At 46.4% G+C, this 27,765-nt stretch overlaps 1 protein-coding gene across 16 annotated transcripts in view; it reads right to left on the bottom strand.

Moving 5' to 3' along the window:
• Positions 1 to 27,765, bottom strand: part of MSI2 (musashi RNA binding protein 2) — a 213,690-nt gene that overhangs the window by 164,700 nt on the left and 21,225 nt on the right. The window contains exon 1 of one of the 16 annotated variants that reach the window (XM_032130333.1): positions 7,872 to 8,009. The exons of the other annotated variants lie outside the window; for them this stretch is intronic. The gene's annotated coding sequence lies outside the window, so the exon portion shown is untranslated. Of the gene's footprint in view, positions 1 to 7,871; positions 8,010 to 27,765 lie in introns of those variants that run through there. 16 annotated transcript variants of the gene reach the window in all.

Genomic DNA, 27,765 nt, shown 5'->3' with positions numbered 1-27,765 from the left:
ATATAAGCAAGGAAAGGAAAAGTAGCCAACAAAGCTGTTTACATGTAGCTTTGAGTTGTTCCGTCCCCACCACAAACAGCAAAACTCGGGAGCGTTATGAACATCACCACACCGAGGGAAGAGTTGCAGCAGGAAGGGAAGGAGATGTGAAGAGCTGGAGGGTTTGTGTTGCTTTTTACCACTCGGAGCACCCTGGGAAAGGCTCAGTCCCTGTCAGTCAGGTGTGGGCTCAGCCCTCGCTCTGCCTCTATCGACCATCCTGATTGCATCTGACCCTAAGAGGTTTAAGGGAAGCCTCTGCTATTTTCAGGGAGACCTTACAGCAGCCTTCTGGTACCAACACGGGGCTTACAAGAAATTCTACACGAAAAGATGTCCTTTTACAACTGGGAATTTGTAGATCTCTGTAAGACGACCGGAGCCCTAAGTGTGCAATTGTGTTTAGGAGTGCAAACTGTGCCACACAGCATCACTGACGTGACCAGGGAGTGAGGATCTAAAGCTCACCCCCAAAAAACTGCAGTCCCTATTTAGGGAGAAAAAGGGAATCCATGCATGTAGTGTATGTATCGCGGGGCAGTGGTGGTGTCAGATTCCCAGCAGGAGAAAGGGCTGTAGAAACTTTTGACTTGAAACAGCCTCCCTAGACTAAAAGCCAACTAGCAGAGTCTCAAGAGTGACTGTCCTTGCTTGAAATGCCAGAAACATCCTCGAAATCGGCGGCAGAAGGCCAAGCAGCGGAGGAGGAAGCAGCGGCTTTAACTGATCGTCCCACACCATGTCCTCTGCTCTGCAACTTGGTTACAACCAACACAACCACAGAACTCAACTTGAAAATGCATTAAAAGGGGAAGGAACATGTCATAAAAAGTTTACTGAAGAGCAAACACACACAAAGCCAACTCATTCAGACCCCCCACCAGAGCTGAATGCTTCCATCCGGCTGCTCCGCAGCACGAGGTGAACCTCGGCCACAGCTTCCCTCAAGTCCCTGGTGCACCTCTGAGTTATCAGAAAAAGAGAGCACACACACACAGGAACACACCTGTTGTAAAGTCTGCAGATATATGGATCTGAGAGAAACGAATCTACATAAAAAATGATGTATTGCCAGCCCTGCAGTCAACAAGGACACAGGATTTGCTGGCTATAATCAAGGTATCTAGTGAGCATTTGCACTACAGAAATCATTTCGTAATTGAACGTTCTATATCAAAGTATAATTTAATTTATACAATGCATTAAATATACTTAACATAAATCACACACGCTAATACTTACATTATACACACACAACCACCTCTAGTGGTGTTTTAATATATAGACAGATAAAATACATAAAAATAGCTCATTTCAAGGAGATGGACCCTAGAGTATTTCACATTTCTAAATTCAGCCAAAAACCACAGCACATTAGTCTCTTCTGCCAAACATTATATACAATCTTCCAAAAAAGTTTTCATCTGGTTTGTTGGCCTTTAATATATTTTTGATTTATGACATTTTGAAACATTTTCCCTTCTGTAGCTCAAGAGAAAAAAAGCATTCTTCTGATTCCAGATTCAGGATTTCTTTAAAGAGAAACCAAAAGTAATAAATCTCAAGTGTCATGTTGCTACTGTACCACACGAGCAAGAAGTATTACAGCATGTGTTGACTGTAGCCTCTGAGCAAAAACTGTATTAAGTAACAGTATTTTCTTACATTATACATTCTTTTTCTTGCCCAAAGCATGTATTTCACACAGATGTTCTTCATACACCAATATACATGCGCAGCAAGTTGCTCTAGCTCAGGGTCTCTCCCCTGTCCTTCTCTCCTCACAACAAAGTGGTGAGGACATGGTGACCTCAATTTGGGAAGCACTAACAGCTCGTGGCTGTGTCATGTGTCCACCACCAAACCAACCTCCCCAGCGAGCTCTTCTTTGCTCTGTTTCTGCCCCAAACTTGCTACAAGCCCAAGAGCCCAAGGCAAAGCATGTGGAAGTAGCAGGGTACAACCAGCACCTTTTCAGCAGGACAGAATCATGGAATCCCAGAACGGGTCAGGCTGGAAGGGACCACAGGGGCTCACCTGGTGCCGCCTCCCTGCTCAGCCAGGGCCATCCCAGAGCACAGGGCACAAGGCACAGGACTGCAGCCAGACAGTTCTGGAATATCTCCAGCAAGGGAGACTCCACACCCTCAACTGTGTCAAACATCAGCTGCACTAAGTATAACACTCCTCTTTTGGGGTCACTATTAAGGGGAAGGAGGGTAGCCTAAGAGAAGCCTGAAAATGGAAGGAAAAATGAGCAATAATCCATGTAATGTAATAAAAATGGCAGTTAGTCTAGCGAGCCCATAGACACCAGGCTTATTTCAGTTTACCACTGAGCACTAAGGATAACTGCAGGGCACTGTAAATGTTCATTCCTTTGCGTTAATTGCTGTTAGAGTCATGGTTTAGTATATTATACCAGCCTCAGCTTGCTGTAATTCCTTATCCTATTTGCTCTGGCCAGGATACTTAAAAAAAGAGAGGGGAAAAAAAAAGAAGGATAAAATGCTTTTAATGATTACTCAAGGGAGTATGTGAAAGGCATTACTAGATGTTCTGCAAGGCAAAAGGACAGTCCTAAAGGCATCCTACTGCCACTCTGCGAGGCACAACCAGGGCCCAGCATTCGCATGCACGCGGCAGAGCCGGGGAGGGAGATCCGTGTCCCACACCCCACAGCTAAGGACTGCAAACCAGTCAGGAGCTGCACATCAGCCTTATGGAGACACAGGCAGGCACATGTTCCACGGCAGTGCCAGGGGAGCAGAGCACTGTGCCCCATGGGACACACCGCTGCATCCCCAGGTTCCGCTGCCCTTGGAAACGCGCACGGGCTCGTACACGCATCCCTGCGAACACGGCCAGCGCCGACGGGGGAAGCAGCACGGGAGGCAGCCCAGGGTTTGCCATCCTGCCAGGAGCCAGGAGAGCTGCAGCTCCCTGGGAGCAGGGCACACTGCAAGCCTGGCTATCCCTGTGCCTCCCTGCGCTGCGGAGAGGAGCACTCCTGCACTCAGAAAGGCTCTGCAGAGCTACCGAACTCCCTGACACAGATCCAGAATGCACACAGAAACAATGGCAATTAGGCCCCAAAATGAGCACTTGGATTTAAAAACAACAAACAAACAGAAAAGCCCACACAACAACAAACCACACACGCACACATAAAAGCATCCAGAAAATCAGATACAGGCAGAGCAGATCCTATCAGCCCTGGCTTCCTGTGTGATTGACACACCCACCAAGTCTCACCACGTTCCTGGAGAGGAAATACATGACCTCCAGAATTGAAAAGGTAGGCTAGGGAAACTGCTTTGAAGAAAACAAAGAAGAAGCAGCAAGCAGAGGGGAGAGCCAGCTACACTCCAGCCATGAGCCATGAACACCAATCCAATACATCAGAGCTGCCATGGCTGCGACAAATCCCTGTGCCAAACGCCAGCGAGATTCTCATTACCAAGTAACTGACGAGCAAAGCTTTGCCACCTTCTCCTCTTCATGGGAGGTTGGCCCCTGGCACCTGCAGACCTGCCTCCCCAGAGGGTTTGGTGCATGGCTTTATTTGCACGAGTCTTCAGTAGAACAGGAAGCCCGTGACCACAGGTCAGGGTGCACGCGGGGCATGGTGCCAGCGGGCAGCAGAGCAGCTCAGCACCTGCCTGTGCTGAACTCAGGGCAGGAGAAAGAACTGACGTTTTCAACACACTTCATACCTAGATTAATGTACACAATTATACAGATTACTTAATAACTAACTGCACGATAAATATATTTACCTACATACAAATCATTAAGAATCAGAAGAGAGCAAAATAAAGGCAAGTAAAAGCTTTTACAAAGCCATAAGTTAAGTCACAACTCCACAGAGAAGTTTGCTACCTCGAGACTAGAATTACAATGCACATTCATTTTGTATCCTTTTACATGAATGATATCTCTAACCACTTTATGATGTTAAATAACACACAGCTGCAGGATTTAATGAGCTGCAGCAATAGGGAAAAGCTGTATAAGGAAGTAAAAAGAAAAGATAGGGAAGCATCTGATTTTCAAGTGAAAGTTAGTGAAATGAAACAGCAATGAAGCAAGCATTACACAGGGAAATTGTTCAAGATGGCAGGGTCTTCTGAGGTAAAAGCTCTGGGAAAACAGAGCCACAAAGGAAGAAGATTCACTCACTGGTGGTTAAAACCAAGAGGGTTTCTGGAATTCCAGTAAAGGATGACATCTTAGTTGAAGGACTGGTAAGAGTATCAGAACCGAGCTTCATCACTGACCTCCTGGGGGACCTCAAGCAACTTTCTTCACCTTTCCCTGGATTTCATCTCTCCCTATTCCAGAGGAAGATGGTCTTGTTGAGCCCTATCCCCAAAAACATTTCCTGCTCATTCTATTTACCTTAAAAATCTTTTCCCCTTTACAAGCTGACCTATGAACAGAGCCTATGCCTGGCAGCTGACCATACCAGGTACAAAAGGGAATGAAAAGTTAATGAAATGGGTTAAAAATGATCCTCAGGTTTAATCTCAGGGAGTTTTTTTGACAAACAGACTATCAACAGAATATTCCACAAATCAACAAGCTGCATCGGTGCTCAGCAGTATTCCTGGACTGAAACCTCCTAACTGGTCTCATTTCCAGTATCTCGCTCGTGCACAGCTTAGGCCCTGCAAGGAGCTGGAAACGCCAGCATCCACCCTCTAAAGTCATTATTCAACAACAAATGAGTACTATATTTAGAACTTTTTCCATGAAGTAGCAGTATCCAAGGGCCATTGGGCCAAGAGGCATTCAAAGGTTAAATAAGCGGACCATGCTCTGCTCCCACCCAGGCTCCTTGTGCAGGTTACACTCCAGTTCTCTCTCACACAACCATCTGATAAAGTATCTTTGATCCAAGCAGTGAGATACTGAACCAAAATTATCCTCTCTGTTGCCTGTATCAAGGCAGTGACCTTACAATTACAGGAGCACATATACACAATTACTTCTGACTTAATTTAAAAGGCTTTGCTACAAAGATTAATTTAACACATTAAACAATTGAGAAACACCCCATAAACCCCCTACTTTGTTTTCTCTCAGCTACTTCAGTTGGTATTTCAGCTTCTCAAGCTGCTCTGTACAATACACATTCTTCATTCTTTGATTTTGTTCATATTTTAGGAAACTACTGTTAGATCATGTAGAGATTTAGATTTCATTCTCTGCAAGCAAGTGTGGCGTAGCTACAGAAACAAGCAGAGAGCAACTCGTAGCTCCACTGGAGTTATATGGAGCCCTCAGGAAATTAAAACGACTTCTAGCACCACTCATCAGCAGGGTTTGAAAGCCAGGACTTGCAGCTCCTTAACACAAAACCCCATCATGGAGCTAAAAGAGCAGCATGGCTGTGGGAGGACAGTGCTGCCCTGAACAGCCCCACGTGGGAGAAGGGGCAGAACCCAACACTTCACAGTGTGCTGCAAGGACAAGCACCCTGTGCATCATTCCTCTGCCTCCCCCTGCCTTCACAGGGATCAGGCCCTGCTACTCCTCTTCCAGAGATGACACAGGACTTGAACTGTGTAAAGCTCTTCTGCATCCTGCAATAACCAGCATAAAGACATCTCAAAGCTCAAGATAAATGCATAGAAGTGCCACAGCAGCTGCGGCCTGCTCAAGAGAAGTGACAGATAAACCAGTCTGATCACATTAATAGAAAAATATCCACCTTGCAAAGCAGCCTGAGCTAGAAAAGCAGCCTGGACCAACCACTAACGTCAGTGTCTTGCACTGCTGTGCTTCCTCCCAAGCTCTTATGAAACATGACCAGCGGGGCTGGAAGACTCGGCATCCAAGGACAAAGAATCAGCAGGCATGTAAGCACCAATATTTATGTAATGTATGTCATGTTCACAGCCACAATGAAATCATTGTCTTCCAAGGGGGTTGGTATGTTTGGAGCATTTGTTTGTTATTTCTGAAGATGCAGGAGGCAAAGCAGTTAAAAATAAAGAGGTCACTGCATGCAAAATTAATCTTTAACTGCCTACACTGCTTTAAATGACTTGTAAGGATTATGGTGCACTCCCCAAGCTGTGAGTACCTTTGTTAACAAACAACTCCTCGAGAGGAGGTGGAGGGCAGACCAGCCACATAACTCAGCTGGCAAGTTTTATCCCTTTTCTTTACTCCCAGCAGCTGCTCTTTCACTGGTTTCCTTTGGTGGGAGCTCTGCCCCCACCCTGCAAAGAACACAAGGACAGGTGGGCTCCATGAGACCCTCTCAACACTGGCATGATAAGCAGACAAGACAATGCCTTACCAGTTTCACAGCCTTGCCAAAGCCCATGCTTAAAATGGAAATAACAGCCTTTAATTAATCTTACTGCTGCAAGGAGGCAACAGAGGACTCCTTTTAAAACACAACCTGTGGCAACTAGAGCTGTGAAATGCTTAACACCATGTTATGTGCAACCTGACTTTAATGCTACATACACAGTGCAGCCCTGAAGAAGGCACAGAGCAGAGATGCAGCTTCTTCCCCTCATAGCAAGAGATGGTTGTTTAGTACTTTGTTACTGGCAAAAAAGGAACTTCAGACTCAGTTATGCATCATAAAACTCCAAAAGGAACTTAAAAACTCCGAAGAGGAGTCGCCCAGCTCACATTCATGACCCGTAGTATAAATCCACAGCAGACAGCCTGGAGAAGCCTCTTAAAGGGAGGTATTCTAAATCTACGTTGATATAAACACAGAAGCCTGTTTGAGCCTAAGAGGCGATCCCTGGATGGCCCCTGGCAGCTCTGCCCAAGTCACAGTGCCACAGTGAGTTTACGTGTCTGAGAAGCTGGAACAGCACCTTCCCGTCTCCCACAGCCTTCTGAAGATTCCTGTCTCTGAAAGCACTTCTAAACCAGGACAATCCTCTCCACGTCACCTCTGCAAGCAGAAAAGACAAAGCAGACAACTGCCGCCAGATTCACCAATTCAGAGCAGCTTCATCACAGATGCAAGAGTTGGAACCTTTTTCTTCTGAGACACACGGACTATGGATAGATACAACCACCCATTTTGTTCGCTAAGAAGTGCCTAAACCAAGTCAGAATTTGAAGAAAGCAACAGAAGTGTTAGAACTCCAAAGACTTTCAATTTTCAAGCATGCAGTCCTCTAGGTACCAGCACAGCTTTAGCTGGCATGACATTAACTGCATTGATTTCCATCTAAAGAATGAAGGTTCAGCAACAGCCTGAAGCTGCCATTGCAGCGAGTAAGAGAGAAACTATTCCCTAAGTGATCCTGCCTAGGGCAAGCAGGGGAGTATCCATATCCACAGGATTAAGGAACAAAATTAAGAACTTGCAGGAAGACTATTTGAGAAAGCAGAGGCAGATACGACGTAGTGAAATGCCCATTAAAGCCCACTCTGCGATGGCAGAGGCTGTCTCACCTTGGGCCCCAAAGGCACACCATCAACAAGACAGGAGACCACAGCCTCAAGGGGGTAGATTCTAATTCTCAGTGAAACAAACAGCAGTGAGACGTCACAGGGTTTGCTACCAAATGAGCCACACACACACAGCCTGTTTTCCTCAGGAATAACTGAGTTTAATCAAGAGGCATTACCGTCCTCTGAAGGAGATGCCACGGACTGCCAAACCCAAGGAACGAGGCCACCAGGACCTGCACAGAAAACCTTTTGCCGATGACAAGTCATTCCAAACTGGCTGGCCTGGAAAGGGACATACCCCACTGTGCTGCTGTGCGTGAGGCTGCACAGAACCACCTCTCCAGCTCCCTGTGGATGCCAGCAGAGGAGGAGCACACAGGATACTATTCACCTACCTGAAAGAATCAGGTTCAGTCACGGGTTTGCTGTACCAGCAGACTTACTCCAACTTCCTGTCAAGTGTGTCTCCCATCAGGCCCCTCAGCCTGGCTGTCATGTTTTAAAGTGCTGAAATCCATTTGCTAAAGCCAGGTAACACAAATGCTGGAGCCTCTGCTTGGTCCAGCCCCAGCTCCCTCCCAGCAGCCGGTGCCTGAACTCGTCAGGCTGTCACACCTCATTAGAGTCACCTTAACGAGATCAGCAACCTGGCTGCAGTGACCACAGCTTGGTCAAGCGAGCTTGGCATGCTGTCCTCATCCCAGGAAGAGCAGGCTTTGGATGAGACACAAAATGGAGGCCTGAGAATACAAGTTTAGGCTCATTAACCTGGAATGCAGCAGAGCAACCAGGGCACCAGACCCGGCCTGCCCAGGAGAGCCGGGTTTGCTCTGACCCTGCAGCACGCGCTGGTCAACAGCCAGGCCAGGTAAGGAGGGAGGTGGAAAGTAGTCAACTAACGTATTTCAGAAATATTTCAGAATAAAAATACCATCTTCTGTGGCTTCACTGAGGTAGCACTTCACAAGCAGAGCCATTGCTCTTCCCAGTCCTTTGTTACACATCATAAATCCATAGTGAGTATTAAATACACATGAAGAAAAAGCATTTGCTTAGTGGAAAGACACTGCAGTTCAGGCCCAGAGAAGTCTGACTTGAGAGTACTCAGTTCACTTTTTCTTCTCATTTCTATTCCCCTTGGCTTACCCCTGTACATCAGCTTCTAAACAGCCAGGAATAGTTTCCATTGTATTTCCTCATAAATTCTGCTTTGATCATTCAGATAAACATTTGTTGCCTTCCCCCTAAAACAAGCATAAACTTTTCCATTCCTGCTCATACCAAACCCAAACGTCTGACAAACAAAGACAAAAAGTAGAAAATATTTATATACCCAGGAGCAGGTATGGTTCTTCACAGCCATGGGCAACGTAGTTACAGAGGTTACATCAGAAGTTTAAGGAGGCAAGCTATAGCCTGAAATGAGCATGGAAGCCCAACATAACTCAAGATGAAATGGAAATCACCCTCTGACTAAGAGGTTTAACCAAGATTAAAATGGCAAAACGAAAAAAAAAAAAAAAAAAAAGCATTGCTCAGCTAATCTGACAACTCCCTTCAAGTCCTATCACATCTGCACTGGCACATCTGCACACACCAGTCCAGCCAGGAGCGCTAACTCAAGATAAAAGCAGATGCAGGTGAAAAAAAAAGTCCATGTGTAAGAAGACTTGCTGTGTTAAGGTCAAGCACAGATTCAACACACAATGCTGGGAGGACCACTCTTCTGTCTGTGAAAGGGACATTTCCATAACTAATGTTCAACAGGAGTGCTTTGCTTGTTAGAAGACAAAAGGTTGGCTCCTTTTGATCCTTCCCTTCATCCTCCTCAACAGACTTTTTAAAGTCGTTTTCTTTGGTGAGCCATAGATCTGGCTGTGATCCACATTCCTAGATGTTAGTGCACGGACTAGTGTCCTCAACAGGACTCTGTAAGATCCCAGGTGGGTAGAGAGGAAGACACTGTAGGATACAAAGATTTCTCATCAAGGCTGTAGGTAAAATAATAATAGATGCCGTATGTTTCCTGCTTCCTTCAAGCAACATTTCCTATGGCTATTGGCAAGTTTTACAGCTTTGTTCTCCTGTGATTACCCACAAGTCCTCCTTCCAGCAGGCAGAGTTGGAGCCTGTAATCATTAACATCTAATCCAGCAGCCCATCTAACGAGAAGAAACCGAACCAAGGGAGGGCAGGTAAAGAGCAACAGCAGAGGGGAGGGCAAGTCTCCAAAACATTTGCTAAAAAAAAGCTCCAGAGTAAACTCAGAGCAAATGGGTATCACTGAGCACCTCTATGCATGGGATGCCACTAAATGAAGGGTAAGAGACACGTTCATACACGTTTCCTGCCTGGCTCCTGTGACAATTCAATAAACATCACAAAATCCACACTTAACAAGTCAGCACCTAAATTTGAACCGGAACAGGTGTTCCGGCCCATAAACACCCTCTCAGAAGCCTTGCTCAAGGTCTTAATCCTTCAAGTCTTGCTCTGGAGGTGACAGACAAGTCTGTGGATTCGGTATTTGGAAGGTGTGGCTGCAGCAGCGGTTGGTTTAACAACCACAGCCCTGTGTGTGCACGTGCTCACCACAACGGGGATGTGCTGCGCCACGTTAAGGCACCTCCACTGCCAGGAATTTATTCACATGACCAAGCTCCTAATTTCTAAAGACACATCTTTCAAAAAAATTTAGTAACGACTCAGTTATTTTGAGGCTCCAAAAAGGGAGACTCACTAAAGCAGATAAGCCTATTCTGTTTATTTTTAAAAAGCTGCTTTCTCAGCCTTGGATCTGAATGGAAGGTTTGACTCGTGGGAAGTCTATGAAAGGAACAAACACACAAACACACATCCCACCCCAACATTAAAATGAAGTTAAGAGAGCAACAGCTACAACCAGGCCACCTCTGGATGGAAAGCCAAAGCTTCTGAGTCACTGATTCCTGCAAACCACTGCAGTTAACAGCTGAAATACACACATCATCATTGTCTCTGGATTCCTCACAGCATCAAAGACACAGCCAGCCAAGTCCTCTGAGCCCCAGAAATCTAATTAGCTAGACTAAAAAAATAAAAAAAAGCCTCAAAATACTCCAGCAAAGGAATTTTAGAAGAACTGCACTACAGTAAATGCTGCATAACCTTTTGGAGCCAAACTGTATAACCAAAACTGGATTTATTTTTCTTTTTATTGATCACCCATTAGAAAGCCAACATCCTAGGGTAGGTAACAGAAACATTTTCAGAATGTTACCAGAATAAAATCTTTTATTGCACATCTAATGAAGAACCTTCAATTTATGAGGGTGCTGATAAAAGTCAGTGGGATACATCTCTATAAAATCCCATTTCAGTGCAACATTCACAGCAAGCTGCAGACCTGACCAAAATGCTTCTACTCTTTGCTTTTTGGACAAACACTCAGCTTCTAGAGCCAGAGAGGGACAACTCCATCTTCAGTCCTTATCAAGGGCTTGGTGTCGGAGGATGAAATTTCCCAGAAAGTGTTCCACCAGCCAAGCACCCGGCCAAGGTCGCCTCACCACCTCTACACCCCATGGAAGTGGGAACATGGGAGTTCTCAACTCCTCCCGCCCTTGGGTTTTCTGCTCTTGTCCTACTCAAGGAAACACAGGGGGAAGAATCCCACAAGCCTAGGGACACAGGGAAGAGGCGTCCATGCCTGCTCCTCCTGCAAGCTGCTGTGCTTCCTCACAGCCACTGAAGAACTGAGCCTTGCCCCAAAATCAGTCATTCCTCACAAGTCATTGGCCAGTAGCCACATCAGGGCTGAGTGGAAAGGGAAACAAGATGGTGGTCATGTCCGAAGATACCAGCTTTAAAGGTTTTATTATCTTTATTAACTCTACACAGGACTTCCCATTTTTTTGGGGGCCCCAATACCCTCTTTAGCAGCCAGAAAATCCTGTTCTACACTTCCTGACCCACCACTCACACAAGTGTGGGTTTATCTCCCCTGCCTTTTGGAGAGCAACCAAGCCAAGAGGGTTTCCAAGCACTCCCTGCCCATGCCAGGGCCTCCCAAGGCGCGAGCTGAGCACGCAGCAGGGCTGCTCCGGGGGGCTCTGCCGTGGCAGGGGGTCACCACCACCCACCACGGCTAACACAGCCTTCCTTGCTGGCAAAGCACTGCCTCAGATGTTCGTTACTTTACAGCCAATTAATGAACCAGGATTTACGGGAACGTAAAAAATTCGAACAAGGAAACTTAACAAATCTCAGATAGTGTTTAAATTTACATCCAATATGTTTGGAACGTGTCAATAAAATATTTACCATTACATTGTGCCTCTCCCAACTGTTGTGTTTTCCTCTTGGCAGAGGTTAAAATGCCTCCCCCTCACCATCCTGTGTGTTATAGATACACTCTCGGAGCTGACTGCCAGTGGGGAGCAGCAAATTTGGATCAGGAGCATACTCTTTAAATTAAGCTTTCACAGAACAATTCAGATTAGGAGAGCAAGACTTAAGTGTTTAATCTTCCCCTGCAATTCTTGACAACGTTCCTTTAGGGGGAAGAGAAGCACACAGCAAATCACTTTTTCTAGTAAGCGTTTCCATCACCAAAACCAATTCAGGACATGGAAACCCGACTGCTGAAATCGGAATCCAGCTTAAGAGTAATGGAAATTACCTATCGATACAAACCACCTGCACCTCTGAGCAGCATTCCTGGTTTGGCTGGTAACACTCACCCAACAACAGCCTGCTGCTGGAATGCTAAACACCCCTGGAGAAGGACCAGGGCACAGGCCTGCAGCACACTGCCAGCATCAGCCTCGCTCTCTGAAATGCCCCTTAAAAAAAGCTTGAAACCATCCTGTACGCATGCTAAAAAAACCAAAGTACAAAAATAGACCCGATTACACGCACAAGTATACACACACGCACAAAACCAGAAAATCCCATTCATTCACGCAGGCTTTTAATCCTAAAGGATCCCACTTGCTTTCCAAAGTGAATAAACGTATCGGATGCAGCATGATCAGAGCTACACAATCATCCCCAAAGCAAAACACAACCACTGCTTTAATGAGAACCCAAACAACCAGAAAGAAAAGACATAGAGGAAGAATTTCAAGGAGGCAGATTATTCTACTGAAAAAGTAAAGAGAGGAAGGGAGGCAGCCTGAGTTTTCAGTGCCAGGACCCCCTTTACATCTTAGGCTCACACTTCAGTGGCACCAGAATTAATATTCTTCACTTATCTCCTCTGGCTAATGTCATCAGGAGATGCGCAAAAGGAAAAGGAGGACAAATATCAACCTCTTTCACCATCACATCTCAGCCTCGGCAGGCTGTGGGAAGAGACAGATCTCCTGACTGACTTCTCTTAAATAAGGCTTCTGCCTCTCTCCTTCCCCACAAGTGCCCCATTTAGAAGGAATTCCCCTTACAGGCTTAGAAAAAAAATCTGCCGGATATGACTTGAACTTCATTTTCTTTAGGCAATTTTCCTGCAAGAAAATAATAATAATATGGGAGTGTCCTGCTGAGGTTAACCACTAATGTGGGGATATAAGACAGAAGGCAAATGGTGCAAACCCACTTTGAATTCCAATCAGAAGCTGGGGGAGTATTAGCTGTCACACAGCCTGTGGCTCTCACACTGCTCCCTCCCTTTTCTAACTGCTACCAGAAGAGAGCTAGAAGCTTTTACTATTCTACATATGGCTTCAAATACATATGTAACAAAGCCTGAAAAATGAGAGGCAGATGAGCTGTCTTAGCCCAGAGGTAGGAGGTTAAAATGACCTCAAATCATAAAGTCTAGTACAATATTTAATCTTTGAAACTAGGAATGTTTTAAAAAATCAGTATCGATCAGTCCTTGCTGCCAGCCGCCCTCCTGCTGCAATGGAGGCACTTTGCTGCGAAGCAAAACCAATGATCAAAGGCTTATCTATGGCAGAGGAGGAGACCGCTGCTTGTGCAGACGTGATTTACAGAAGTCAACACAGGGGAAACATCACCCAGCTTCTCATGACAGAAAAGAAAATACTCATTTTATGGGGTAGGGAGGATGAGTGGATTCAGTCTCCTCCATTTCATGCTGGGTAGGGCTGGAACTCCTCATCCTTAGCAATGTGTGCAGAAGCCCCATTCTGGCAGTGCACCAGCCCTGCTGGTGAGACTCTGGTGCTGCACAAACAAGGCTGGAGCAAGAACAGTACAGTCACACACCAGTGAGATGGCTGAAAACGGGCAGGAACAAGAGAGAGGATACTTTGCACTAAGGCTTCAAAGTATGTTCTCACTGGTCCTGCCACCCAGCTCTCCCTGCTAAAGAACACACTCAATCACTCCTCACATTTCATTAAAACAAGATCAAGGGATTCCTTCCAGTAAGAACTTCCCTTCAAATTTCATTAACAAGAGACGGCCTTTAGGCTGCAACTTGTTCAACAATATTCCCCTCCTGATCCAGGAGGTAAACTTTCCTTCTTTGGACTACACAGCCTCATGTATGAAGGAACATCCTTAAGCAGTTGAGCAGGATGCCAAAGCTTGTGTGGCACACAGCTCTGGCAGAGCTTCCCTGCTGCACACCCTGCCATGCAGAGTCACAGGCAACATCTCAGCAGAGACCTTCTCCTTCCTGGATCCTTGCATAAGGGCTCCAAATCCCAAGGTCACTTGTGTTTAGATTTTGGCAAACATTCAGATTTCCCAGCAAAGCAGGATTTCAGTAAACATGTGGTTCAAGCATCCATTCTTAAACAAGGGAAAAGCCATAAAAAACAGCGAGCAGAGGAGAAGTTATTTGCTTAACATCACCCACACAAGGCAGCAGCTCTCGGAGCCCTGCAGGGCTGCCTGCCCACAGCACTGCCCAGCCATGCTCCCCCCGCTGGGAGAGGCAGCTCAGCATCTCTGAACCTTCCCAGCATCAGGGCACATTTGAAATTTCACAGGTTGAGCTTCCAGGAATTCAGCCACTTGATTACATCTGCTGACAGACTTCAGCAGCTCTGAAATGAGGGTCTACAAGGTACCCCAAGCCCCAGCAGCATCCAGGCAAAGCCCCTCACCCTGCATCACCAGCAGTCCCCCATGAAACTCCTCCAGGGAGTCAAAAATGCATCTTCCCCCTCACGGAGGGACTCTCTCAATAGTCAGCACTTGCCTCACACCTGGAATGCTCGGCTGTGCCAAAAGTCCTACACAGGCACAAAGGACCTGGAACCACAACCACCACCCAAAGCGTCCCTGACCCTCAGCCACAGGGAAAGAGGACTTCTCAGTGCCTGGAAAAGGAATGCATCATATTTTCCAACAGCAGTCCTGCTGGCTCAGGAAACAAGTTTTTATCTGTAGGACGGCAGCTGCAAGCAACGTCTCAAGACGCAAAGGAATGACAGTGATGACATTAAAGCTACTTTGCCTCACAAACTTTACACTCTGTCAGGGAGGAGACTGGAAGGACAGAAAGCAACATCAACATGCGCTTCAGATTCATTTTTCAGGGAAAGCAAGCTTCCCTCTCCCCTCAGCATCACCTAAATACATCAAAGTGATGGAAATCATATTATGATAGATAGATCAGTCACTATGATATATATGTTTATCATGGAAGTAGCTAATTGCAAACATTCCCTTCTCTACCTTTAACTTCCACTCCTAGATCAACGAGGCTCTTCTAAAACCTGAAATGACATCAGGATATGTCCTAAACAACCCCCCAAAACAAACAAAGCAAGCCCAAACAAACAAAACAGATGTGAATCAAAGTACATCCAACCTCTCTCAATCCCAACATCTCCATACACCAGCAGCTCTTTACTGCAGTATTTTAAAACTCCCTGCCATTTTCTTGCATTATGGATTAAACTGCCTACAATGTTTTCCTCTGGGATAAGCGGAATGTGAGTTGTGTGCGTGTCAAATGGCATTTAAGGACACTTTCATCAGCAGTGTTATTCTCCTGATGTTATAGCAGTACCCACAGAGGTCCAGGGGAGATCAGGGCTCTTCCATGGGTAGGGTACCAAGTGGAGACAGAGCAGGAGTCCCTCCTCTCATGCTCCAGGAAGCTCAGGGGAGAGCAGACAAGATAAACAGAGACAGGAAAGCACCGGAGTCACCGAGAGGACGCACGACAAGCCCCAGCTCCCGCAGGAGGAGGAGCTGGGCAGAGGCTGGGTGCCCAGCACAGCAGGCTGACCACCGACTCCAGCTGCTTCTCAGTGTTTAGGCCTACCTTAGATAATCCAGGCTTCTCTGCAAAGTAGCCAACAACTCCACCCTGTGCATCCCCGGGAGCAGTGTCCCAACGCTCCTGGAGCTCTGGCAGCCTTGGGGCCGTGCCCATTCCCTGGGGAGCCTGGGCAGTGCCCAGCACCCTCTGGGGGAAGAACCTCTCCCTGCTCTCCAGCCTGAGCCTGCCCTGGCCCAGCTCCTTAAATGAACACACACAAAATCCCACAGCAGCATAACAAGCGAGAGGGAGAACACGCCGCAGCTCCTTCGCTAGCAGAGCTTCAGCACAACCCAAAGCTGTCACTACACTGCATTACCCCACACAGCTGTCACAGCCAAGTTCTCCCAAGGATATAAAAACACCTACCAAAAATACAGAACTGCACAAACATACTCCCATGCCGAATCTTTTCCTCCTGCATGGCAACTTGCACACAGACGATATAAAATCTTGAATATGGGCAGCTGAAGGTAGCAGGCAGAAAGACACAAGTTTTTTTTATTGTCTAAAATCCTGCATTGGTCAGTAGAAGCTTAAAATAACCCCTGTCTTCTGCCCTGCTCAGTGCCCTTGCAAATAGAGGCTGAATGACCTCATGTTTTCTCCCAAGGGATGGGTGAGGCTGGCCAGAAACACCAGCTGGATCCTTCAAAGACAGCAAAGACAAAACAGCTTGCAAAACATCATTTCTGCATCAACTTCGAGGCTCAGTCATTCCCTCAGCTATCAGACAGGGAAGTAAGGTCAATCTGGGGATGCCCAAGCTATTCTGCTGTGGATTTGAACATTTCAGCTTCAACTATCCATGTTGGAATTTTAGCAAATAATGTTATGGAACATGAATTTATAGGTGAGGGGGAGGGAGAGAAGGTGGTCTGTTTGAATTCAGCCATAGCACGGGACGCAAGCTCCAGCAGCAGGGACTTCCAGCTGGTCCCTCTCTGAGCAGAAAGCAGCTCTTTGGTTTCAGTTTGACTACTCCTGAACTTTAAAGTATTGTGCTGCTTTCATAGCCAGTAACAGAGCTGAGAAGAAAACAAGAGACCACTGGATGGTTTGCAGCAGGCCCAGCACAGCTTTGATTAGCTCAAGCCATCATGATGAAGTCTATTTAACTCAACTTGGATTTCAAAACCAGGCACTCCTTTAAATACAGCTCCAGTATCAACTGTTAGGCTCTGTCCCCATCTGCCCAGCTCTGTGCCTTAGCTTCCTACATCCATGGAACAGGCAGGGATATTTCCCAGTGGAGGGTTCAATGACTGCACACAGCTTTGGAAATTTAAGACACTACAAGTGCAGCTGCCATCTCTTAATCTGACCCCCTGCGATTATTCCGGTCTTCACGGCATCCGCCTCAGCAATAACCACCTTACCGTGGCAGGGGTTTGGAACTAGCTGGGCTTTGAGGTCCCTTCCATCCCAAATCGCTCTGGGATTCTATGAATAATCCCAACTCTGACTGCACAGTCTGTGCTGTGTCTCTGTGGAAAGGCTCACACAATCCTTGTCTCCTAAAATAAAGCTTCTGACTGCAAACAGTTATTTCCTTGTGCTTTTGTAATGACTCCGGGAGGTCGAGGCGGGGACCATCTTCTCCGGCACTTATTCTTCAGCAGCTTAATCACCACTGTCATATGTAAATGGTTGCAACTCTGGCCTAGAAATTTGTTGTCAGAGCTGCCTGGGCCTCAGTGAGCAAAGGGCTTAATCCAAGAGAAAGCTGGAACAGACACCCCACACCACAGAGCCGACCTCAGAAAGAGTAACAGCCACCTGAAGGTAAAAAACAGCAAGCAGCTCATACACCACCAATTAATTACTTCCCCTGGCTGAGGTGACATCAGCCGGGCTACAGGGACACCACAAGAACCTGACCATATCTGCCCAGCAGGACATCTCCCAACAGATTAATTTACCAAATCCTCCAGGGAGTCCTCAGAGGTCTGAAACCACCTCCAGGTGAGCATGTTGCTATGGAAAACCACACAGCACCTGTATTTACCTAACAATAAGCATTATTCATGCCTTTCCCACGGAAGCTAATAACAGTCCAAGAGCAAGAAATTAAAGACTGGAGCATTCCTTGGACATGAGAGGCAACACCAAAAGCAGGGAGAGAGGGAACAACAATGCAAGCTTAAAGCATCAAAAACTCTTATTGTAGCAACTGGATAATACAAAAAAACCCCAAACATCATTGAAACATGCACATACATTTTTAGAAGCAGAATTCATTCAGCCAAGTTTTAGAAAAACAACGAAAACCCAAACAACCTACCCCTTGAAATCAAACCTTTTCTATTTTCCACAACCTCCTAAAAAAATTTGCTTCACAGATAACCAGTCATTACTCAGACCTGTAACAAATAAACTCCTTTTTAAACAGAAAAACAGCAAGAACAAAAAAACACATGTACAAAAAAATTGTATAGTTTTTTTCCCCCTTTTCAGCTGCAGTTTTACTCTCTCTTGTCCCCATCCTTCTAAACAACCGGAAAAATTAAAATCATGGCTTTGCAGAACACTGCTCCCTCTCTAAGCAGGGCTGGCAGCGCTTCCCTGCAGAGCCTGCAAGGAGAATTCCGGTTGTAGGGAGCAGAGACTGTTCCCTGCCCCAGACCCTCTGAAAAACAGAACCTCTGGCACAGCCAGAGGCCGAGCCCAACAGGCCAGGCCAGGCCAGGCGTCCCCGCGCCACAGCCCTGAGGGCAGCGGGCGCGCGCCGGGGACGTGGTGCCCGCTGAGCCCGTGCCATCCGTGGGCAGGAGCTGCCGGCAGGGCCGGACGCGGCACTGGCTGCCCATCCCCAGCCCAGCCTGGCTGCCCAGCCCGGCGCTGACAGCCCGGGAGCGTGGCCAGCGCCAGGGAGGCCGTCCGAGCCCCCAGAGCTCCCGCGGGCCCTGGGCTCCCAGGAGGTGACCGGCACAGAGCCAGCTGCCAGCCAGCGCCACCGAGCCCTCCGGCACAGCCCCACGCTGCTCCGCTTTCCTTGTTTTAATTTTAATTTTAAGAAGAAACATTTATGGTAAGTATAATGCTCTCAATCACAATGGGAACAGACTCCAGCTGGCAGGAAAGCAAAGCTGTGACTGCACACCACCACTGCCACTCGCTTTGGCAGCTCCATACACCCACATTGCAGGCTCCAGGATGGGAATGTTTGACTGGGATTCAGGATCCCTCACACCCCTCTGCCTGTCTGTGCATACACTCCAGCCCAGCTCCCAGCAACAGGCTCTCACTTGACAGGGAAGAAGTAAAATCTGACTCTTGACAGTCACTATTCAATAGGCAGCCTCGAAGAAAGGCACGTCATTCAGGTGGATCTGTCCCAAACGGCCATTTTTAAGCTGAGGAAATAAAGAGACATCTAGAAGAGCTGGTAATTGTCCCCAGAACTCAAAACACCACTACAGCTGAGAGAAATTCAACCACAGCCACAGAATAATCACCAGCCCCAAGTCAAATTGTTATTCTCCTCCCCCACAACACACAGGCTAAGTGCCCCCACAAGAGCATTTAGCAGAGGCTTGTATTTGGCAAGTCAGCAAGCAGCTCCAGCTCAACAGCTTCACTCTCCAGACGTGTTCCAAAGGCTCTCTTACTCATCCTGGCGCGTGCAGCCCTCCTGGCCAAGCCCAGAGCTCCAGCAGGAAGAAGCCCCTCTTCCACAGTGTGCTACCCCACCCTAACTTCACCAGCACATCCCCCTGAAAAAGGATTTGCAGAATTTGCAAACTGCCATTTTCAGGTTGTTTTCCTCTTGGAGAAAAAGCAAGAACTGGTATGGGTGGGAAGAGAGCAGGTCCTCGATCCAAATTGCTGTACTTCCAACCCTGCCATCATCTCCCCCTGGGACACACAGAGCACATCCATAGGTTTCCTTCCAAAAAGGGATGTGCACACCCAGCACCTTCCAGGTCACAGGCACTACAGCTGAGGGCTGTAATAATCCCAGCAGGAGCTCAACCAACTCCTGTCACCAGCCTTGGACAAAAGACAGACACTGCAGAATGTCTCTGAGAAAGGTCCCAACCTGGCAGAGCAACCCAAGTTCAAGCACATGGCTGGACCAGCTTCACTGCAACAGCTCAAGCATTTAATTCCAGACACATAAACCCTGGAAAAATGGGACTTGTTTGATATTTAGAGGGTGGGAGGGCATAGCAGCAGCCTCCATCTCGCTCCTAACAGAAGTTTTATTATTTCTGTCAATGTCATCAGATTTGAGTCAAATATCCAAAGGCATATTTACATGAAATGAATGGACTGGAAGACGAATAATTCAGATGCTGTTTTAAATAAGCATGAGAAGTACCTGTGTAAAGATTTCAAGGCTCCATCATGACACTATCCAACAGAGACGAGGGAACAAATGTTAATGTAACACAAGATGTATGCACAGCATAAATCTCCACATTCATTGTGCAGAGACAATAACATCTTCCCACAGCTTATAACTGTATTTAAAATTCATTTATGTAAATTACAATAGCACATATACGATAAAATAGTTAAAGCAGAATGTGCCCTTTGCTCAAAACAAAAGGACTGACAAAAAAGGTGTTTTTAATAGTAATAAAAAATATCTATTTCTCATTTAACTTATTTTAAAGTATGTGCTCTCAATCATGCACTATTAATTTCCCCAATTTATTGTGAAGCTAAAGGCAACAAAATGCTGTTATGGAAGCAACAACCAAAATCACCATATCAGGAAAAAAAAAAAGGAAAAAAGGCATTAAGCAGCCAGTCAAGTTTGATTAACAACAGGAATGAAGGAAAAGCCTGTGATTACGTGAACTGGGAAGTGAGAGTTCCAGCACTGAAGACAGAGAGCAGAAAGAGCATTTAGAGCCTTCCCATAAGGACAGAGAGCATACAGGCCCAGGGAAAAAAATCATTTTAAAACTAATGTATGGCTCACCTTGTGGTTAGGGCACAGGGCAGCAGAGCCCTGACACGAGTCAGAAAGGGAAGAAGGGACTTTATTGTGGGAGACTTCATTCAACTGTGTTTAAAATGGAAAATGCACAAAGCTCCAGAGATAATGCCAAGTTGTATCTGGTTCCAATCAATCTCTGAACTCTAAAGTCAGATATTAACTTACAACACACTTACCCACAACTCTGGAAACAGCAGCATTACATAACTAGAACAGGGGCGCATTATTGGCCAACGACGTCCGAACGGGCAGGACACTGATTCCAGCCACTTTAGCCAGGAACTCTCCCTTGGGAGCCGTGGAAGCCCCAACTGAACAGAGGCTCTGACTGTAATTTCTGATGGTTCTGCAGGCAGTGACAGGAAGCAACAGAACCTCAGCCCAGGCTGTCTCTAACCTTTCTCCCAAGCCCCATCTCTGCAGAACACACCCAAGTCATGCAGCACCTTCCCTTCCTCCCACCGCTGCTCCGAGGACAGATTGGCATGGGGCAGATTAATAATGACAATTACGCTCACCAGATGCTATGGAGACGTGTCTCTGAGTCACTAGACATGCTCAAAGACAAACACGTTTCCTGAAGTACCAGCTGAGGGAACATAATCAGAACTACAAGTACAAGAAGAGAATTAGTACAGCACAGAAGGGCAAATACTGGACCTACTTAGAACACAGTGTTATTTTTTTCCAAGGGAAATTAAAACATGAAGTTAGTACTCTCACTCTCAGGGCAATGTTCAGACAATTTTCTCCCCTCTGCCCAAACCATAAAATAAACTACAGGTTTCAAAAAATGCTCCAGTTTTGGTTCCAATGTCTCAGCTCCCTTCTACATCCTGACACAGAAAGTGAGCCTGGAGAGGGAGCAATCTATTTCGCAATATTTTATCATCAAACATAATTTGAATTAAAAGCAGTTTTTATGGAAGCTCTCAAGCAGCCTTATCGAATGTGACATTTCAGGCCAGATTTCTCAAAAGCACTTCACAACAGAATCCTTGAGAAGTGAGATTAATTGTTACTCTATCCATTAAACAGATAAGAAACTGAGGCATGGAGATCCTAGTCCAGAAAGTAGCCACAGACAGACAGGACTACTCAGAAAAAGAATTCTCAAAGAAGGAATAAAAGAAATTCAAGATTTTCTTTCAATGGAGCCACCAGATCAACCAACACAGAAGATGCTTTCATTTTAGTTTTCTTTTGCTTAGGAATTCTACTTATTTTGGAAAAATAATTACAATAACTCATTTTACCAAACTGCAAGGCAGCTATCCAGGGCTTTTCTTCCTACTACACCTTAATTCACAGACAACTCACTCTCTACCAACACTGAGCGCAGTCACCGCCTCTACACCAAACCCTCTACCAGGTGGCTGCAGCTATTCAGGGCTACATGGAACCATGTCCTGCTCCCTTCCCAACCTCAGGATGCTCCTGCCTCCCTCCAGACTTCCCCCAGCAGCTCCTGACAACAAACACCTTTTCAAACTTACAACTGGAGGCCCCAACTGCGACTGACCGGAGCATTGGACCAGAACGATTTACAGCAGAGCTGCTGGCCTTCTTCCCAATGGTGAGGGATAAAAAGGTCAAGTAGATGTTTGATTTGTGCTCTGAGATACCAAGCCTTGCACGCACCCACCCCCAGTCGTGCCCAGGGACACTCCCCAAGTTGCTGGAACAGCAACTGCTTCAGAGCAGAGAAACTCCAGCACTGAAGGAGGAAACCACACCAAACTCACTCATCTGCCTCCAGAAGCGCTGGGAGAGGTTTGTTTAGCACAGCGTGCAGCGGGATACATGTGCCCACATGAATGCCTGAATTAGAAAAAATTAAGCATTCATATGCATACCCATCTATTCTTAATGCATCTTCCTTCCCTGATTACATGTTCCAAATGAAGGCAACAGAGGGAAGAAAAACTTAGAGAAAAATTAATCAATCAGCTACTTGAGCCTTTTACGCTTTCACAAATAATCAAGTAATGGTGGCAAAGTATCGTAGAGCATCTCCCCCATTATCCCAGGGTGGGGATTCAGCTCGGAATCGTGATGAGCTGAGGGAGGCAGCACTGCAGGGCAGGCACCAGCCCCGCTCCAGGGAAATTACAGCAGCAGGGAGCAGAGGGAGCAGCGCCAAGCCAGGCTAAAGGTGTATTTCTATGCATACACACACACACCCCCCACTGCAACTTCTGATTTGAAAAAAGGAGCACAAGGGGATAAAAATCCCAGAAAAGTGAATATGCAGACAAGGTAACCCCAGCATGCTGCCTGTGTTCACCTGTGTGATGGAGAGGGACTTTTTATCTGGGCAGATAGAGACAGGACAAGGGGCAGTGGCACAAGGACACCGACAGAAGGCAGGGTTGGATGGGATGGTGAAAGAAATTGTTCCCTGTGAAGGTGGTGAGGCACAGATTACCCAGAGAAGCTGTGGCTGCGCCATCCCTGGAAATGTTTCAGGCCAGGTTGGACACGGTCCTGAGCAACCTCATGTAGTGAGTGGCATCCCTGCCCATGGCAGAGGGGTGGAACTGGATGATCTTTAACACCCCTTCCACCCCAAACCTTTTCAGGATTCTATGACCTGTGAGCTCTTCTACACGAGTTTCTTTCACCACAATCCCCTCTTTCCCATCTCAGATGAGGGATGAATAGAAGACAACCCACTAGAAAGCAGAGAGGCTCCAGGGAACCACAACTTCTTGTTTGTTATTTGTTCCCATTCCCAGGGTGAGATCCCACACCATCCAAGCCTCCACCCCTGCACAGCACCATTCAGTTGGCCAAGAAATGGATAACTTGCATCAGTACACTAAATTGGACTTTGTTATGGCATAAGCTGACTTGAAGTGGCTTTAATGGTTATGGAAAAATACTCCCTCCCTCAAACACACACAAGGCTGATCAGACCAATAGAGCTGTGCTTGTAATGCTGCTTATTTCACTTAAAGCCCTATTACAGCACCACAGCGCTGATTGGCTTTAGAGAGGGATGTCTTTACAGCATTTAAAAGGTCTTGTGTTTAATTAAATTAGCTGCACCTGTATATATTATGTGCAATAAATCAACTATAATTTGCTACCATAGGCAGCTATTACTCTTCCCTGTGTTATTTATTGCTCAGCATCATTAGGGCGAAGGCTCTTCTAGGATACACTAAGAAATGGCAGTTTAGGGACCAAAAGCTGTAACTCATTTCATTTTCCTTGTCCCTTTTCAGTGGTGTCAGTCACATTTCTCGTACACTTGAACAAACACGAATATGTAAGAGATTCTGGCCCCCATTACGTGTGTGTTCATACATATATTTATAGATAAAATAAAATTAATGTTCCCCACACATCTTGGTCTTGACTTTCATTTGCACATATCTACTAGCAAAATGACACAGCCCAAAAAGTACATAAATAAAAAAAAAAATAAAATTAAACAAACAAAACAATAGTACTGGATTGTTGTTCCTTGATGCTACGCAGCAGTGATGCTGTGGTACTCCAGCTATGCCACACACCATCCCTGAATACAATTTAGAGACTTACTCACTGAGGGATCACAGACTGCAATCACCCCTGTGGCAAACAGCAGCAGTGACTGTAAAACCAGCACTTTGTGATTTATTTGGGGCTTTTTTAGCCATTCAGACACGCTACTGGATTTTGCACAGTTTGGCTCACAGTCAAGAGCATGATGGCATTATCAGTTCTGCTCCATGGTTTACTCAAAGGAAGAGTTTAGGAAGTACCAGCTACTGGCATGTAAGGTGGCCAGGGCAATGTTTGCTGAGGTTTCCAAAGAAACTAAACAGATCCATCCTGCCCCCACCTCAGCTAAGAAATCATTTAAAGTAGTAAAATTAAATCAAAGGAGGAGAGTAAAACACTCCAAGGAACTCAGAATCCTGACTTGGTCCAGCACGCTCCCAAAGCGGCCACACAGAGCAGTCTGGGTACTGCACTCTGCTCTTCAAGGCTTTATTATTCATTTTTTAAACAGCTGCTACAACACACTGATGTTCACAATGCATTAAGTATCTTCCCTGCAATATTTTTCAACTGCTTTAACTGGCACAGAATGTCATGCAGGAGCTAATGTAATGGAAGCTGTCTCAGGGAATGCAGAAGTATTCCAAGGGCTTGGTGGTGCTGCTCAACCATGTTTTCTCTAACCACACCTATTCTGTGATTTCTACTTGATTCCTAGACTCAGAGCTGAAATAACATCTCAGTCCCTTCTCCCCTCTGTGTGTATGTATGCATATTTTTTAATTATGTTATTCTTCTAAATACTAAAAAAAAAAAAAAAAAATCGGTGTTAGGGCTTCTAGAGAAACATCAGCCATCAGGAGACACACATGGAATTAGCCCCAATCCTAGCAGGCGTAGAGATTACCTGCAGAGGCACCTACTTATGGAGTTAGGGATGAGGAAAAAAGCACTGGCATTCTGAATCACACAACCATTCAGCATCCAAAAATCACTGCTGCTCTGTCTCCACAGAGTTGCTGGTCTTTACTACATCCAAGCGATCAGAGAAAAACAGTGAAGAGCTTGAACTTTGTTTACAAAAGATAAAAACTCAATATAGAAACAAACCAGTTCATTTAGACATGAACAAGCCAAACTTTAAAAAAAGTTAGTGCAGCTGACAAATCTGTGCTTGCAAAGAGTAGGAGCCCATTCGGGTGGAGCCGGAGCTTGTGGTCTCTGCTGTCTCACCTTCAACATCACCTTCATCATTTCCACCACCACTGTCCTGGTCTGCTCCGACCAGGCTCTGTTCTCCCAGGCCTCACCAGCTTTGTTCATGAACGAGAAGAGCCAAATCCACACAGGCTATGACGCTGGACAGTCCTCCTGCTTCCCTCCCCACAACACTTTTTGAAAAATACCTCTGGAACTAGCAAAGAAAACACATGGGAATGGCTCCAACTGGTGGAGGAGCAGGAAGCCCAGACAGTGGATGCCTCTTAGGGCAGAGCAGTGAACTCCGAGGCATGCACAGCACACAAAGCCAGGCAAAGGGAACACTACAGTAAGAGAACTATTAATAAAAATTAAAAGGACATTCAGGAGTATTATGAGCCAGATTGGGAGCTGGCACTGGATGGGGCTCAGGGGGGCCTGACATTAAACCCAAAAGAGATTATGTAACCTAAGCTGTCCAGTGATCATCTGTTCCTCTGGTGTGGCTTTAAAGCGGCAGCGGGGCTGACACCGGCTCCAGCAGCGACCCAAGCTGGGACCACTCGCTCGGTGTCCCCGTGACTCCTGACACCTGGGCACTGCCATCGCCCTCTGTGCACCCCAGCCACTCCACAGCATTCCCTCCTCCAGGCCAGACCCTCGAACACACAGCCCCAGCGCACGGGGCAGGGCCAAGGGCAGCTGGGCTCTGCCAGCTGAACACCATCCCTGCTGCAAATCCCTGCAGCAAGCGCTGGGGAAAGCAAACCTGTTTCTCCACCTCTGAGGCACGGACTGCCCTGCACACAGCATCAGCTCCCAGCCAGATGGACACCATAAAAAACTCATTATTTCATCAAAACGCTTCAGCCAAGGCAATATGCTCCAGTTCCTCATCTGCCAAGCAAGGGGTTTCAGAGGATTTGCCCTACTCTCCTTGACCCAGAGGACCAGCACCTACACAAAGATAATGCCCATCGGCTAATGGGATCTTCCTCAGAAAGGCTCTTACTTTCCTCCTGTTTTCTCATGGTCTGGGATCAACTGCTGTTCTACATAAAGTCATCAGAAAAGCTCACCAGCCATTATCACCCCTTTCCACATCCTTCAGCGAGACTTGATCCAGCCAGGGAATGAAAAATGCCTGATGGGCGAAGAGTGGCTGGCTCAAGTGGACATGGAGAGAACACAGAGCATCCACACACATAACCCAGCAGAGCAGCAGCCTCCGGTCCTCACCTCTCCTGACTGTGCTAACTGTGGGACACAAATTTTCATCAGCCCCTGCTTCATTTTAAACATTCTGCAAGGTCTACAGCACACAGAAACACCCTCCCTAGCTGAACACAGAAGGGGAGGAAGCACATTAAAAAAAAATAAAGTAAGAACCAACTACCATGTATTTTCAGAACAATTTCAGGAGGCTGATGTCGACAGACACTGCCCAGGACTGCACTAACCAAGGTGAGCGCTGCAAAGCTGTGCCAGCACAGCTCTCTGAACACCCCTTTCCCCAACTCAGCCCCCCAGCTCTGACCTCCACAGCCCACTTCAGCCAGAAAGGTCAGTGGTATCAGCTCCGCATTCATCAAGCCTGAATACCAACAACTTTGTCACCTCTGAGAATGAACAATGTGAGTGCCCCCAACCCACTTTGTTGGTTACATCAAGGGCTGGGAGATGCTGCCCGAATCCTGGCAGAGTGGCAGGAAACAAAAGTGGTCTCAGCATGAGCAGGGACTTGATTATCTGCAATTAGCAAATCGATGATTCTTCAAGACGCTGATTTAGGCCAGCACTTCTTATTAGCAACAGTCAAGGAAAGCACAAGGGCAAATTGCATCAGAGCCAAGCCAAGCTCCCAAATACTGTCTCATTTAAAAATTAATACATAATCCTGCAGAACTCAGATACATACACACAACAGCATCGCTTCCATCAGGTACAAGCTGAACCCAACCAAGTCCCCACCACCATGGAAACAAGTATTGTTATTATTTTACTCCAAATACATGGGCACCTCGGGTAGTCAGACGTTAACAGCCCACTGTGGAGGGCACACACTCATTCTAGTGACTTTGCTGGAGTTACAGGTCTGCACCCTCACTGTGAGGTGGAAAGGCTTAGTGAAGTCCCTGGGAAGACACCCACTGGGTTTGGATGAGGCCCTTCTGTTTTTAAATACTTGATCTAATTTTGTCTCGTAACATTACACAAGAACACAGCTGTATATTTAGTCTCAGCGTTAAACCATTAATTTGCAACTTACAATTTAGTAATACTCCCCGTTAATAATGCCATTACATGGGTTATGTTCACTTTCTATCGGAAAGTTTAAACACTACATGTCTCACTCAGCTTAAAATTAAACCACTGCACCCATTTGAGATCAGTCACCAAGACAGGTATGGTATAAAATATA

This window comes from Corvus moneduloides, chromosome 20 (genome assembly GCF_009650955.1).
Source record: "Corvus moneduloides isolate bCorMon1 chromosome 20, bCorMon1.pri, whole genome shotgun sequence".
NCBI classification, from domain to species: Eukaryota; Metazoa; Chordata; class Aves; order Passeriformes; family Corvidae; genus Corvus; species Corvus moneduloides.
The sequence above is the reverse complement of the archived record's forward strand: the minus strand, read 5'-3'. Positions and strand labels throughout refer to the sequence as shown.